Raw genomic sequence first — 14,899 nt, forward strand, 5'->3', positions numbered from 1 at the left:
GGGTTGGTATGATGTAATCTTTTCACTGTTTCTTTCCAATAAGATTTTTGTTGTTGAGATTTGTAGACATTTTTAAGCTAGATCTGTAGATCTAATCCTGTCTAGGTCTCTATATGCTGCCAGTGCGTGGCAGTCCAAAGTGGGCGGGGATTTCAGCTCGGACCGGAAGAGAAGCGGCGACAACCCGAAACAGAGCTAACAAACGGTAACATCACTTTAATCGAGCTATTCCTTCTTTTAACTATCTTTATCTAATACAGTTGCGTAACAACCGTATATTGATGATTATATATAACTAAAACACTTATGAAATCTTTCGCCATTACTTTTTAAAACCGCAAATGGAGCTCAAAGTATTGACAACCAAACAATAGCTAGCTAACTTGTTGTCGCATAAGCGAGCTGGCTATCTAACTGGGAAAGAATATAAGGACACAGCTGACGCTTAAACCAACCACAAACTCCTAACCTTAATTAAACCCTTAACCAAACGTGTATAAATTCTGACATGAATTACCGGTTTTGGGCGTCAGGCGTATCCTTACAATACTTACTGCCTTTTTCTACCGAACTAGCAAATTACCGAACTAAACCGTTAACTATTTACAAGAAATATAAACAAAAACACACAAGATTTCTCACTAACAATGTGTTTACGTGATTGTTCGTGGTTACTTTTGTATTTGCTGTCTAGTTTATTAGCTAATTAGTTAGCTAACGCCAGCTAGCTAATAACATTAGCTGGTCAAGGCAATGTTAGCTAGCTAGATACAGTAATTATCTAAAATATGTTTCCCTTGTGACATGTAAGCTATCATTCCTTGGTCATATGAAAGAACACTGTATTTCATTCATATGAACATTTACATTTGAGTAATTTTAGTCGCTGTTATCCAGAGCGACTAATGGTTAAGTGCCTTGCTCATGGGCACATAAAGATTTTTCACATGGTTGACTTGGTGATTCGAACCAGCAAACTTTAAGTTACTGGCCTTTTATGTTCTTAAACGCTAGGCTACCATCCGCCCATGAACAACATTGATCTGGTCAATATGAATACACACATCATCTGTATCAGGTGTAATAGTTAAGGGCTAGAAACAAAATTACCCCAGGAACAAGGTTCATGCTCTACAACATCCGCAGAGTACGACCCTGCCTCACACAGGAAGTGGCGCAGGTCCTAATCCAGGCACTTGTCATCTCCCGTCTGGATTACTGCAACTCGCTGTTGGCTGGGCTCCCTGCCTGTGCCATTAAACCCCTACAACTCATCCAGAACGCCGCAGCCCGTCTGGTGTTCAACCTTCCCAAGTTCTCTCACGTCACCCCGCTCCTCCGCTCTCTCCACTGGCTTCCAGTTGAAGCTCGCATCCGCTACAAGACCATGGTGCTTGCCTACGGAGCTGTGAGGGGAACGGCACCTCAGTACCTCCAGGCTCTGATCAGGCCCTACACCCAAACAAGGGCACTGCGTTCATCCACCTCTGGCCTGCTCGCCTCCCTACCACTGAGGAAGTACAGTTCCCGCTCAGCCCAGTCAAAACTGTTCGCTGCTCTGGCCCCCCAATGGTGGAACAAACTCCCTCACGACGCCAGGACAGCGGAGTCAATCACCACCTTCCGGAGACACCTGAAACCCCACCTCTTTAAGGAATACCTAGGATAGGATAAAGTAATCCCTCTCACCCCCTTAAAAGATTTAGATGCACTACTGTTCCACTGGATGTCATAAGGTGAATGCACCAATTTGTAAGTCGCTCTGGATAAGAGCGTCTGCTAAATGACTTAAATGTAAATGTAAATGAACAAGAAACCCTGAGCTACCTTTTGTGAAGTAGGCTAAAATCAGGGTATCACTATGCAGGCTAAACGGAAACAAAGATGGAAGCAGTGATATAATATGAGTGTTAATCTCTATCATCCATCTCTCTTCCACCTCCCCTGTTTCACCTCTCTTTCTCCCCCCCCCCCTCCCCCTCCCCTCCTATAGATGGCTGCAATCAGGAAGAAGCTGGTGATCGTGGGAGACGGAGCATGTGGGAAGACCTGCCTGCTGATCGTCTTCAGTAAAGACCAGTTCCCAGAGGTCTATGTGCCCACTGTGTTCGAGAACTATGTTGCTGACATCGAGGTCGACGGCAAACAGGTGAGCCTCAGCCAGGGTCCTAGTTCCAAACCAAACTGACCGTGTCCTCATTTTCTCTTGGGCCCAATTCCAAACCAGACCCGTGGACCTGGTTTCCACCTGAAAGTGATGGATATAATGACAAAATGGTTCCACCCCCTTGACTTCCCATAATGAAAAGTTACAACTGAGATATGAGGTTGTCCACCCCTGTGACTTCCCAACTGTGAGCACTGCTATCTGAAGATTGCTGAAAAGTTACTTAGCTATCTGAAGATAAATGTCCTGACTGAGATATGAAGGAATGTGTTTCACCTAGCTATCTGTAGATGAATGTCCTGACTATGACTGTGATATGAGGTTGTCTCACCTAGCTATCTGAAGATAAATGTCCTGACTATGACTGGTCCACCTAGCTATCTGAAGATGAATGTCCTGACTATGACTGGTCCACCTAGCTATCTGAGAATGTTGTCTGACTGAAGATAAATGACTATCTGAAGATGAATGTCCTGAACGATAAATGATGACTGGTCCACCTATGATGGTTGGTCCACCTAGCTATCTGAAGATAAATGTCCTGACTATGACTGGTCCACCTAGCTATCTGTGATGAATGTCCTGACTGACTGGTCCACCTATATCTGAAGATGACTGTGATATGAGGTTGTCTCACCTAGCTATCTGAAGATAAATGTCCTGACTATGACTGGTCCACCTAGCTATCTGAAGATGAATGTCCTGACTATGACTGTGATATGTAGTTGTCTCACCTAGCTATCTGAAGATAAATGTCCTGACTATGACTGGTCCACCTAGCTATCTGAAGATAAATGTCCTGACTATGACTGGTCCACCTAGCTATCTGCAGATGAATGTACTGACTATGACTGGTCCACCTAGCTATCTGAAGATAAATGTCCTGACTATGACTGGTCCACCTAGCTATCTGCAGATGAATGTACTGACTGAGCTAGGTGGGACAACCACATATTAATCTGAGGATGAATGTACGAACTGCCCTGGGTAGTAGTGTCTGCTAAATCATCCCATCATGCACCACATCTATTTCTGTGGGCAGAAAGCACTGTTCACACCCTTCTTGAGAACATTTAGCAGGTTTAAAGCTAATTTCCTGCAGTTGTATACGTTTTGCCATGTTTAATGTTTATTCGTGTGGTATTTCAGTGACTCAAACATTACTGCAAAATCTATGGGCTAAAAAACGTTAGCTGACATTGGCATAGTTGATCTGGATGTTTCTGAAAAGTTATAAATAGCTAACTAAGGTCTGTAATGACGGACATGACAAGAGGAACTGATGCAATACCCGATTTAGAAATGTCACCTTGTACATTCTACTATAACAACTTTCAAGAATAGGTTGAAAGCTGGACTGACTTCCTTAACCACTGTGCTAATTGACTCTCTCTCTCCTCCTCTTTCTCTCCACCCCCTCTCTCTCTCTCCCCTCCCTCTCTCTCTCTCCCCCCTCCCTCTCTCTCTCTCCTCCTCTCTCTCTCCCCCTCCCTCTCTCTCTCTCCTCCTCTCTCTCTCCCCCTCCCTCTCTCTCTCCCTCCTCTCTCTCTCCCCTCCCTCTCTCTCTCTCACCTCTCTCTCTCCCCCTCCCTCTCTCTCTCTCCCCCTCCCTCTCTCTCTCTCTCCTCCTCTCTCCCCCTCCCTCTCTCTCTCTCCTCCTCTTTCTCTCCCCCCCCTCTCTCTCTCTCCCCCTCCCTCTCTCTCTCTCCCCTCCCTCTCTCTCTCTCTCCTCCTCTCTCTCCCCCTCCCTCTCTCTCTCTCCTCCTCTTTCTCTCCCCCCCTCTCTCTCTCTCCCCTCCCCTCTCTCTCTCTCCCCCTCCCTCTCTCTCTCTCCTCCTCTTTCTCTCCACCCCCTCTCTCTCTCTCCCCCTCCCTCTCTCTCTCCCCCTCCCTCTCTCTCTCTCCCCTCCCTCTCTCTCTCTCCTCCTCCCTCTCTCTCTCTCCCCCTCCCTCTCTCTCTCCCCCTCCCTCTCTCTCTCTCCCCCTCCCTCTCTCTCTCCCCCTCCCTCTCTCTCTCCCCCTCCCTCTCTCTCTCTCCACCCCCTCTCTCTCTCTCCCTCCCTCCCTCTCTCTCTCTCCTCCTCCTCTCTCTCTCTCTCCCCCTCCCTCTCTCTCTCCCCCTCCCTCTCTCTCTCCCCCTCCCTCTCTCTCTCTCCCCCTCCCTCTCTCTCTCTCTCTCCCCCTCCCTCTCTCTCTCTCTCTCCCCCTCCCTCTCTCTCTCTCTCTCTCCCCCTCCCTCTCTCTCTCTCTCTCCCCTCCCTCTCTCTCTCTCTCTCCCCTCCCTCTCTCTCTCTCTCTCCCCCTCCCTCTCTCTCTCTCTCTCCCCCTCCCTCTCTCTCTCTCTCTCCCCTCCCTCTCTCTCTCTCTCTCCCCCTCCCTCTCTCTCTCTCTCTCCCCTCCCTCTCTCTCTCTCTCTCCCCTCCCTCTCTCTCTCTCTCTCCCCTCCCTCTCTCTCTCTCTCTCCCCTCCCTCTCTCTCTCTCTCTCCCCCTCCCTCTCTCTCTCTCCCTCTCTCTCTCTCCCCCTGCCCCTCTCTCTCTCCCCCTCCCTCTCTCCCAGGTGGAGTTAGCATTATGGGACACAGCAGGACAGGAGGACTATGACAGACTGAGACCTCTCTCCTACCCCGACACTGACGTTATACTCATGTGCTTCTCTGTAGACAGCCCAGATAGTTTAGGTAACATACAATACACACACAGCAAGGAAGTGTTTTATTGGACGGTGTATACCCCCTCCAACTCAGATCAGGAAGTGTGTTGTTGGACGGTGTATACCCCCTCCAACTCAGATCAGGAAGTGTTGTGTTGGACGGTGTATATACCCCCTCCAACTCAGATCAGGAAGTGTTGTGTTGGACGGTGTATACCCCCTCCAACTCAGATCAGGAAGTGTTTTGTTGGACGGTGTATACCCCCTCCAACTCAGATCAGGAAGTGTTGTGTTGGACGGTGTATACCCCCTCCAACTCAGATCAGGAAGTGTTGTGTTGGACGGTGTATATACCCCCTCCAACTCAGACCAGGAAGTGTTTTGTTGGACGGTGTATACCCCCTCCAACTCAGATCAGGAAGTGTTGTGTTGGACGGTGTATACCCCCTCCAACTCAGATCAGGAAGTGTTTTATTGGACGGTGTATACCCCCTCCAACTCAGATCAGGAAGTGTTTTATTGGACGGTGTATACCCCCTCCAACTCAGATCAGGAAGTGTGTTGTTGGACGGTGTATACCCCCTCCAACTCAGATCAGGAAGTGTGTTGTTGGACGGTGTATACCCCCAGTTCCACTGCATTTTTTTTCATTGTATCCCTCTATAATCGGGGACTGATTTAGACCTGGGACACCAGGTGGGTGATTCCCCTCTAATCGGGGACTGATTTAGACCTGGGACACCAGGTGGGTGATTCCCCTCTAATCAGGGACTGATTTAGACCTGGGACACCAGGTGGGTGATTCCCCTCTAATCAGGGACTGATTTAGACCTGGGACACCAGGTGGGTGATTCTCCTCTAATCGGGGACTGATTTAGACCTGGGACACCAGGTGGGTGATTCCCCTCTAATCAGGGACTGATTTAGACCTGGGACACCAGGTGGGTGATTCCCCTCTAATCAGGGACTGATTTAGACCGGAGATACCAGGTGGGTGTAATTAATTATCAGGTAGAACAGAAAAGCAGCAGGCTCCGGACCTCGTAGGGTCAGAGTTCATTACCCCTGGTGTATACTGTGTATCCGGTACACACACACACACACACACAGAGAGGAATTAACTGAACACGACACACACTCTCTCTCCCTCCAGAGAACATTCCAGAGAAGTGGACTCCGGAGGTGAAACACTTCTGTCCTAATGTTCCCATCATCCTTGTGGGCAACAAGAAGGACCTAAGGAACGACGAACACACACGCAGGGAGCTGGCCAAGATGAAACAGGTATGTCACACCCTTCTCCCTGTAGCAGAGACATGGCTAACGGTGTGTGTGTGTGTGTCAACTTCTCTCTCTCTCCAAGATGAAACAGGTACGTCACACCCTTCTCCCTGTAGCAGAGACATGGCTAACGGTGTGTGTGTGTGTGTGTCAACTTCTCTCTCTCTCCAAGATGAAACGGTTAGGTGTGTGATGGACAGGTCACCTCTTCTCCGTCTCTCGCTAAACAAAATCTTTTTTTCTCTCTCTTTCTCTCTTTCTCTCTTTCTCTCTTTCTCTCTTTTTCTCTTTCTCTCTTTCTCTCTTTCTCTCTTTCTCTCTCTTTCTCTGTCTTTCTCTGTCTTTCTTTCGTTCTCTCTCTCTTTTCGTCTCTAGGAGCCAGTGAAGTCAGGAGGAGGGCAGAGACATGGCTAACCGGATCGGTGCCTACGGCTGTCAGGAGTGCTCAGCTAAGACCAAGGACGGAGTCAGGGAGGTGTTTGAGATGGCCACCAGGGCGGCGCTACAGGCCAAGAGACGTGGAAAGAAGAACGCCTGCATGCTGTTATAGGCCCCAGGGAGAAGTTGCCCCTGGATACTGATCTTGGACCAGTTTTACCCGCCCAAAATATAGTTGTAATCATTTAAAGGGATAGTGTCACATTTTGGTAATGACTGAAAGTCTGACAGGGTTCCCCAACTGGTGCCCTGATTTGATTTACCCCCGAGTTTAATGAGCAAAAAATAAATACAAGTTTACGTTATTTTATTGTTGGACATAAAGACTGTAAAAACCCCTGAAAATCAGTTCCAAGTGATTTTGATTTTGTACCAAAGTATTCTCACTCATAACATATATATATATATATATATGTGATTGTATACAAAATCTAAGCCAGGTTTGAAATTATTGTTTTAGTCAGTGTATATATATTTGTTTGGGCTTCCTGCGGTCAATTTGCAGTCTACAAATTATTTATAATTATGTTCCTTACCATTCGCTCAAGAAAAAAAATCTTTCTGTGGCTGAATCTCTAGGTGACGCTGGCGTTAAGCGCAATCAGCTAACTGATACCATAGACTTCCAGTCATTACGCTAACACTAGTTTATCAAAGGCTCACAAAACTTACTTCAACTTCCTTTAAACTACACTCAGAGACACATTTGTATCCATGAGTTTATCTGACTCTGGGTCTGTAGTTAAAGGGCTTAATTGCCAAAATGGTGCACCATCCCTTTTGAGGGGTAGGTTTAAAACTGGTCTCAGATCTGTGCCTGTGGGTAACGCCCCTTTTGAGGGGTAGGTTTAAAACTGGTCTCAGATCTGTGCCTGTGGGTGACGTCCCATATCGGTACCCTATTCCCTATATAGGGTTCCATTTGGGACTGGGGAGGTGAGGGGATAGAAAGGGTTAAATGCCCTCGAACTGAAAACATTGCGTAGGTATCAAAAAGGAAATCAAATCAAACTTTATTCGTCATATCCACAGGATACAGAAGCAATTTTATATGGAACTACTGTGTGAAAGTAGGTCATGTTCATTAGTCACCGAACGGAACAAAACAGACTGAAACCGGGAGGGATCTACCTGAACTTTTACAATAAGAAACGCTTTTCTTTTTTTCCCCCCAATCTTCTACTGCAGTACATTTTGTTACGGTGTTTATTAATGAATACAACCCTGATGGCCGAGATGGAAATGTTTTTACATGTATCCAATCCTGTCGGAACTACACTAATGCCTTAGGGTGAAGGAGCCAAGTGGGCTGGGAAAGATACTGTGGACAGTGTTGTGTTGATGTGGAACTGTGCCATGAGGCCTAGAGGAGGAATTGAGAAAGTAGCTTCGACTGTGGCTTCCTCTCCTGGTCAACCCAGCTGGCCTTAATTTAAAGTTTCTCCTGTCCACTGCCTTTAGGTAACTAGATAGGAAGCTGTTAGTTTTACCTGTCCACTGCCTTCAGGTAACTAGACAGGAAGCGGTTAGTTTCACCTGTCCACTGCCTTCAGGTAACTAGATAGGAAGCTGTTAGTTTTACCTGTCCACTGCCTTCAGGTAACTAGACAGGAAGCTGTTAATTTCACCTGTCCTCTGCCTTCAGGTAACTAGACAGGAAGCTGTTAGTTTTACCTGTCCACTGCCTTCAGGTAACTATAGACAGGAAGCGGTTAGTTTCACCTGTCCACTACCTTCAGGTAACTAGACAGGAAGCTGTTAGTTTCACCTGTCCACTACCTTCAGGTAACTATAGACAGGAAGCGGTTAGTTACACCTGTCCACTGCCTTCAGGTAACTAGATAGGAAGCTGTTAGTTTCACCTGTCCTCTGCCTTCAGGTCTAGACACTGTTAGTTTCACCTTCAGGTAACTAGATAGGAAGCTGTTAGTTTCACCTGTCCTCTGCCTTCAGGTAACTATAGACAGGAAGAGGTTAGTTTCACCTGTCCACTGCCTTCAGGTAACTAGACAGGAAGCTGTTAGTTTCACCTGTCCTCTGCCTTCAGGTAACTAGACAGGAAGCGGTTAGTTTCACCTGTCCACTGCCTTCAGGTAACTAGATAGGAAGCTGTTAGTTTTACCTGTCCACTGCCTTCAGGTAACTAGACAGGAAGCTGTTAGTTTCACCTGTCCACTGCCTTCAGGTAACTAGACAGGAAGCTGTTAGTTTCACCTGTCCTCTGCCTTCAGGTAACTAGACAGGAAGCGGTTAGTTTCACCTGTCCACTGCCTTCAGGTAACTAGATTAGTTTTAGTTTTACCTGTCCACTGCCTTCAGGTAACTAGACAGGAAGCTAGGAAGCTGTTAGTTTTACCTAGTTTTTCACCTGTCCACTACCTTCAGGTAACTAGACAGGAAGCTGTTAGTTTCACCTGTCCACTACCTTCAGGTAACTATAGACAGGAAGCGGTTAGTTACACCTGTCCACTGCCTTCAGGTAACTAGATAGGAAGCTGTTAGTTTCACCTGTCCTCTGCCTTCAGGTAACTAGACAGGAAGCTGTTAGTTTCACCTGTCCTCTGCCTTCAGGTAACTAGATAGGAAGCGGTTAGTTTCACCTGTCCTCTGCCTTCAGGTAACTATAGACAGGAAGAGGTTAGTTTCACCTGTCCACTGCCTTCAGGTAACTAGACAGGAAGCTGTTAGTTTCACCTGTCCTCTGCCTTCAGGTAACTAGACAGGAAGCTGTTAGTTTCACCTGTCCTCTGCCTTCAGGTAACTATAGACAGGAAGCTGTTAGTTTCACCTGTCCTCTGCCTTCAGGTAACTAGACAGGAAGCTGTTAGTTTCACCTGTCCTCTGCCTTCAGGTAACTATAGACAGGAAGCGGTTAGTTTCACCTGTCCTCTGCCTTCAGGTAACTATAGACAGGAAGCGGTTAGTTTCACCTGTCCTCTGCCTTCAGGTAACTATAGACAGGAAGCTGTTAGTTTCACCTGTCCTCTGCCTTCAGGTAACTATAGACAGGAAGCGGTTAGTTTCACCTGTCCTCTGCCTTCAGGTAACTAGACAGGAAGCTGTTAGTTTCACCTGTCCTCTGCCTTCAGGTAACTAGATAGGAAGCTGTTAGTTTCATCTGTCCTCTGCCTTCAGGTAACTATAGACAGGAAGCTGTTAGTTTCACCTGTCCTCTGCCTTCAGGTAACTATAGACAGGAAGCTGTTAGTTTCACCTGTCCTCTGCCTTCAGGTAACTAGATAGGAAGCTGTTAGTTTCACCTGTCCTCTGCCTTCAGGTAACTATAGACAGGAAGCGGTTAGTTTCACCTGTCCTCTGCCTTCAGGTAACTATAGACAGGAAGCGGTTAGTTTCACCTGTCCTCTGCCTTCAGGTAACTAGACAGGAAGCTGTTAGTTTTACCTGTCCTCTGCCTTCAGGTAACTAGACAGGAAGCTGTTAGTTTCACCTGTCCTCTGCCTTCAGGTAACTATAGACAGGAAGCGGTTAGTTTCACCTGTCCACTGCCTTCAGGTAACTAGATAGGAAGCGGTTAGTTTCACCTGTCCTCTGCCTTCAGGTAACTATAGACAGGAAGAGTTTCACCTGTCCTCTGCCTTCAGGTAACTATAGACAGGAAGCGGTTAGTTTCACCTGTCCTCTGCCTTCAGGTAACTATAGACAGGAAGCTGTTAGTTTCACCTGTCCTCTGCCTTCAGGTAACTATAGACAGGAAGCCTCTGCCTAGTTTCACCTGTCCTCTGCCTTCAGGTAACTAGACAGGAAGCTGTTAGTTTCACCTGTCCTCTGCCTTCAGGTAACTAGATAGGAAGCTGTTAGTTTCATCTGTCCTCTGCCTTCAGGTAACTATAGACAGGAAGCTGTTAGTTTCACCTGTCCTCTGCCTTCAGGTAACTATAGACAGGAAGCTGTTAGTTTCACCTGTCCTCTGCCTTCAGGTAACTAGATAGGAAGCTGTTAGTTTCACCTGTCCTCTGCCTTCAGGTAACTATAGACAGGAAGCTGTTAGTTTCACCTGTCCTCTGCCTTCAGGTAACTATAGACAGGAAGCTGTTAGTTTCACCTGTCCTCTGCCTTCAGGTAACTATAGACAGGAAGCGGTTAGTTTCACCTGTCCACTGCCTTCAGGTAACTAGATAGGAAGCGGTTAGTTTCACCTGTCCTCTGCCTTCAGGTAACTAGACAGGAAGCTGTTAGTTTCACCTGTCCTCTGCCTTCAGGTAACTATAGACAGGAAGCGGTTAGTTTCACCTGTCCTCTGCCTTCAGGTAACTATAGACAGGAAGCGGTTAGTTTCACCTGTCCTCTGCCTTCAGGTAACTAGACAGGAAGCTGTTAGTTTTACCTGTCCTCTGCCTTCAGGTAACTAGACAGGAAGCTGTTAGTTTCACCTGTCCTCTGCCTTCAGGTAACTATAGACAGGAAGCTGTTAGTTTCACCTGTCCTCTGCCTTCAGGTAACTAGACAGGAAGCTGTTAGTTTCACCTGTCCTCTGCCTTCAGGTAACTAGACAGGAAGCTGTTAGTTTCACCTGTCCTCTGCCTTCAGGTAACTAGACAGGAAGCTGTTAATTTCACCTGTCCTCTGCCTTCAGGTTACTATATAGAGGAAGCTGCTGTCCTGTCCACTACCTTCAGGTTACTATATAGAGGAAGCTGTATCACCTGTCCACTACCTTCAGGTTACTATATAGAGGAAGCTGTATCACCTGTCCACTACCTTCAGGTTACTATATAGAGGAAGCTGCTGTATCACCTGTCCACTACCTTCAGGTTACTATATAGAGGAAGCTGCTGTATCACCTGTCCACTACCTTCAGGTTACTATATAGAGGAAGCTGCTGTCCTGTCCACTACCTTCAGGTTACTATATAGAGGAAGCTGTATCACCTGTCCACTACCTTCAGGTTACTATATAGAGGAAGCTGTATCACCTGTCCACTACCTTCAGGTTACTATATAGAGGAAGCTGCTGTCCTGTCCACAACCTTCAGGTTACTATATAGAGGAAGCTGTATCACCTGTCCACTACCTTCAGGTTACTATATAGAGGAAGCTGCTGTCCTGTCCACTACCTTCAGGTTACTATATAGAGGAAGCTGTATCACCTGTCCACTACCTTCAGGTTACTATATAGAGGAAGCTGTATCACCTGTCCACTACCTTCAGGTTACTATATAGAGGAAGCTGCTGTATCACCTGTCCACTACCTTCAGGTTACTATATAGAGGAAGCTGCTGTATCACCTGTCCACTACCTTCAGGTTACTATATAGAGGAAGCTGCTGTCCTGTCCACTACCTTCAGGTTACTATATAGAGGAAGCTGTATCACCTGTCCACAACCTTCAGGTTACTATATAGTGGAAGCTGTATCACCTGTCCACTACCTTCCGGTTACTATATAGAGGAAGCTGTATCACCTGTCCACTACCTTCAGGTTACTATATAGAGGAAGCTGCTGTCCTGTCCTCTACCTTCAGGTTACTATATAGAGGAAGCTGTATCACCTGTCCACTACCTTCAGGTTACTATATAGAGGAAGCTGGAAGCTGCTGTCCTGTCCACTACCTTCAGGTTACTATATAGAGGAAGCTGTATCACCTGTCCACTACCTTCAGGTTACTATATAGAGGAAGCTGCTGTCCTGTCCACTACCTTCAGGTTACTATATAGAGGAAGCTGTATCACCTGTCCACTACCTTCAGGTTACTATATAGAGGAAGCTGCTGTCCTGTCCACTACCTTCAGGTTACTATATAGAGGAAGCTGTATCACCTGTCCACTACCTTCAGGTTACTATATAGAGGAAGCTGTATCACCTGTCCACTACCTTCAGGTTACTATATAGAGGAAGCTGTATCACCTGTCCACTACCTTCAGGTTACTATATAGAGGAAGCTGCTGTCCTGTCCACTACCTTCAGGTTACTATATAGTGGAAGCTAAGAGAGAGACTCTTGTTTAACCCTTTAGTTGCGTCCCCTCAGCCCTACTTTATTAAGAATTATATTTTTATGGGCTTCTTCTGGTCCATGCTCTAACTCAGGCCCTACAGTCCGCAGGTGTGTGTGAGCTGTGTGTGAGACAGGTGTGTGTGTGAGACAGGTGTGTGTCTGAGACAGGTGTGTGTCTGAGACAGGTGTGTGTGTGAGACAGGTGTGTGTGTGAGACAGGTGTGTGTGTGAGACAGGTGTGTGTGTGTGAGACAGGTGTGTGTGTGTGAGACAGGTGTGTGTGTGAGACAGGTGTGTGTGTGTGTGAGACAGGTGTGTGTGAGACAGGTGTGTGAGCTGTGTGTAAGACAGGTGTGTGTGTGTAAGACAGGTGTGTGTGAGACAGGTGTGTGTGTGTGAGACAGGTGTGTGTGAGCTGTGTGTGAGACAGGTGTGTGTGAGACAGGTGTGTGTGTGAGACAGGTGTGTGAGCTGTGTGTAAGACAGGTGTGTGTGAGACAGGTGTGTGTGAGACAGGTGTGTGTGTGTGAGACAGGTGTGTGTGTGTGAGACAGGTGTGTGTAAGACAGGTGTGTGTGAGACAGGTGTGTGTGAGACAGGTGTGTAAAGGAGTTATCTGCATGCTTCCCATCCAAAATAGTTTGTGAATATTGTATATTTTGTACTTCATGTGACGTTTAAAGATATAAAGATAATCACCTGCCTCCAACTAAATGAATTTTGAATTTGGAATACTTTAGTCTAGGCCATTTTCTGACTTTGACTTTTATTTTCTTGGTCCTGTGCCGTTGTTAATCAAACTAATATACGTGTGAACGCACAGGGTTGTTTTCAATGTCAACCTATTTTTATTTAGAAGAAATGGGGAATTATTTTAGTGTGCCAATACATTAGAACATAACTGTAGTTCTCAGATCTCTGTGGTCATTAGACCCAACAGCTGTTCAGAATTAAATAAAGATCTACAAACTATTTTATATTTTAGCATTTCAATATACGTAGATGAAGATTTCATTTTCATGTTTTAGTCTTTTTTTTGTGTGTGGATGAAGAGAGGACTTTTGAGAGCTTGATACTTGATCTACAGAGATGACAGTAGAAGTAATCAATAGTCTACAGTGTGTTTATTTAAAAGCGATTTGATATTTAGAGATAATTTCCCCAGACACAGATTAATCCTAGTCCTGGACTAAAGCGTTATTTCAATGGAGATTTTCCATTGAGCAACTTTTTTAGTACTAAACTAAACCTAACTTTAATCTGTGTCTGGGAAACCTGCCATTTAAAGTTGATTTCCATTTCCTATTTACTCCGTTACTGTTAATATTATATTATTATCAATGTTCCCTATAAACTGCGTGGGCGTACGGCTCCCCGGGACTTCAGCCCGCGCAGAGATGTACCAGATCGAACGGTCTAGAAACACTATCAGCGTTTCCCTTTACTGTGCGAATTAGGATTGAATCAACGCAATATTAGCCATTTTCAATGCGACCACACTGAAAGGAAATAAACTATGAAAGAGATTTTCTTGTAGGCAGAGAGAATTGGAGTAGGACTCTATCTACTCTGTGTTCACAGTAAAACTAACTTATAGTGGGTACAGCTTCAGTGTTCACAGTAAAACTGTAACTTAAAGCAGGTACAGCCTCAGTGTTCACAGTAAAACTGTAACTTAAAGCAGGTACAGCTTCAGTGTTCACAGTAAAACTGTAACTTAAAGCAGGTACAGCCTCAGTGTTCACAGTAAAACTGTAACTTAAAGCAGGTACAGCTTCAGTGTTCACAGTAAAACTGTAACTTAAAGCAGGTACAGCCTCAGTGTTCACAGTAAAACTGTAACTTAAAGCAGGTATAGCCTCAGTGTTCACAGTAAAACTGTAACTTAAAGTGGGTACAGCCTCAGTGTTCACAGTAAAACTGTAACTTAAAGCAGGTACAGCCTCAGTGTTCACAGTAAAACTGTAACTTAAAGCAGGTACAGCCTCAGTGTTCACAGTAAAACTGTAACTTAAAGCAGGTACAGCCTCAGTGTTCACAGTAAAACTGTAACTTAAAGCAGGTACAGCCTCAGTGTTCACAGTAAAACTGTAACTTAAAGCAGGTACAGCCTCAGTGTTCACAGTAAAACTGTAACTTAAAGCGGGTACAGCCTCAGTGTTCACAGTAGAGCAGGTACAGCCTCAGTATTCACAGTAGAGCTGGTACAGCCTCAGTGTTCACAGTAGAGCTGGTACAGCCTCAGTGTTCACAGTAGAGCTGGTACAGCCTCAGTGTTCACAGTAGAGCAGGTACAGCCTCAGTGTTCACAGTAGAGCATTAGAACATTTTCACAATGTTCAAGTTTGTGCTCAAAAGACCTGAAATTTGCTCAATTGCCGAAGGAACATGGATCACTATTGTGTTTCC

The 14,899-nt window shown here is 45.9% G+C and overlaps 1 long non-coding RNA gene and 1 pseudogene across 1 annotated transcript; both read left to right on the plus strand.

Moving 5' to 3' along the window:
* The first annotated feature begins 122 nt into the window (after positions 1-122).
* LOC115127363 (rho-related GTP-binding protein RhoA-A-like) lies at positions 123-6,882 on the plus strand (annotated as a pseudogene).
* Positions 6,883-12,087: 5,205 nt separating this feature from the next.
* On the plus strand, positions 12,088-13,462 carry LOC135572610 (uncharacterized). Its single transcript, XR_010464448.1, has 2 exons — positions 12,088-12,978; positions 13,045-13,462. It is a non-coding gene; the product is annotated as an uncharacterized LOC135572610 (long non-coding RNA).
* Positions 13,463-14,899: the final 1,437 nt, after the last annotated feature.

This window comes from Oncorhynchus nerka, linkage group LG7 (assembly GCF_034236695.1).
Source record: "Oncorhynchus nerka isolate Pitt River linkage group LG7, Oner_Uvic_2.0, whole genome shotgun sequence".
In the NCBI taxonomy this organism is placed as follows: Eukaryota; Metazoa; Chordata; class Actinopteri; order Salmoniformes; family Salmonidae; genus Oncorhynchus; species Oncorhynchus nerka.